This window comes from Triticum aestivum, unplaced genomic scaffold (genome assembly GCF_018294505.1).
Source record: "Triticum aestivum cultivar Chinese Spring unplaced genomic scaffold, IWGSC CS RefSeq v2.1 scaffold142750, whole genome shotgun sequence".
Lineage (NCBI taxonomy): Eukaryota > Viridiplantae > Streptophyta > Magnoliopsida > Poales > Poaceae > Triticum > Triticum aestivum.
The window spans coordinates 78-955 of record NW_025298132.1 but is presented as its reverse complement, the minus strand read 5'-3'; the positions used below and the strand labels follow the sequence as shown (position 1 = coordinate 955).

Genomic DNA, 878 nt, shown 5'->3' with positions numbered 1-878 from the left:
GTGCTTGGGCGAGAGTAGTACTAGGATGGGTGACCTCCTGGGAAGTCCTTGTGTTGCATTCCTTTTATAATTATTTTTTGCGCCTTGTGACAAACATGTCGCACGTGCGCGATATATATTAATCCCGTTATATTATGTTTGACGTTTGCGATATGTTTAAGCTCGATGCTCATTGCTCGCGCGTCTTGGGGCGGCTTTGTGGCGCGAAGAGCGCGTTCTGAAAGGGGTGGAAAAAACTCGTGTTGCTGCGGTATGGAGGGAGGGGTGGAAATCGTGGAAAACTCGTCTCCGTGATTGAGCGGGAGAGTAAGTAGTATAGGACATTATCCATTGTTAGGGAACGGTTGTAATGGTAGTGAGAATGTAGAATCGTCTTTGGAGCGGACCTGGGAGTGGCAAGCATAAGGGACGAAGACGGGGAAACATGTCGGATGCGATCATACCAGCCCTAAAGCACCGGATCCCATCAGAACTCCGAAGTTAAGCGTGGTTGGGCGAGAGTAGTACTAGGATGGGTGACCTCCTGGGAAGTCCTCGTGTTGCATTCCTTTTATAATTATTTTTTGCGCCTTGTGACAAACATGTCGCACGTGCGCAATATATATTAATCCCGTTATATTATGTTTGACGTTTGCGATATGTTTAAGCTCGATGCTCATTGCTCGCGCGTCTTGGGGCGGCTTTGTGGCGCGAAGAGCGCGTTCTGAAAGGGGTGGAAAAAACTCGTGTTGCTGCGGTATGGAGGGAGGGGTGGAAACCGTGGAAAACTCGTCTCCGTGATTGAGCGGGAGAGTAAGTAGTATAGGACATTATCCATTGTTAGGGAACGGTTGTAATGGTAGTGAGAATGTAGAATCGTCTTTGGAGCGGACCTGGGA

General features: G+C 48.6%; 1 non-coding gene across 1 annotated transcript; it reads left to right on the top strand.

The window, feature by feature from the left end:
- Nucleotides 1-429: 429 nt before the first annotated feature.
- LOC123179150 (5S ribosomal RNA) lies at nt 430-548 on the top strand. The gene has a single exon (XR_006490141.1). It is a non-coding gene; the product is annotated as a 5S ribosomal RNA (ribosomal RNA).
- Nucleotides 549-878: the final 330 nt, after the last annotated feature.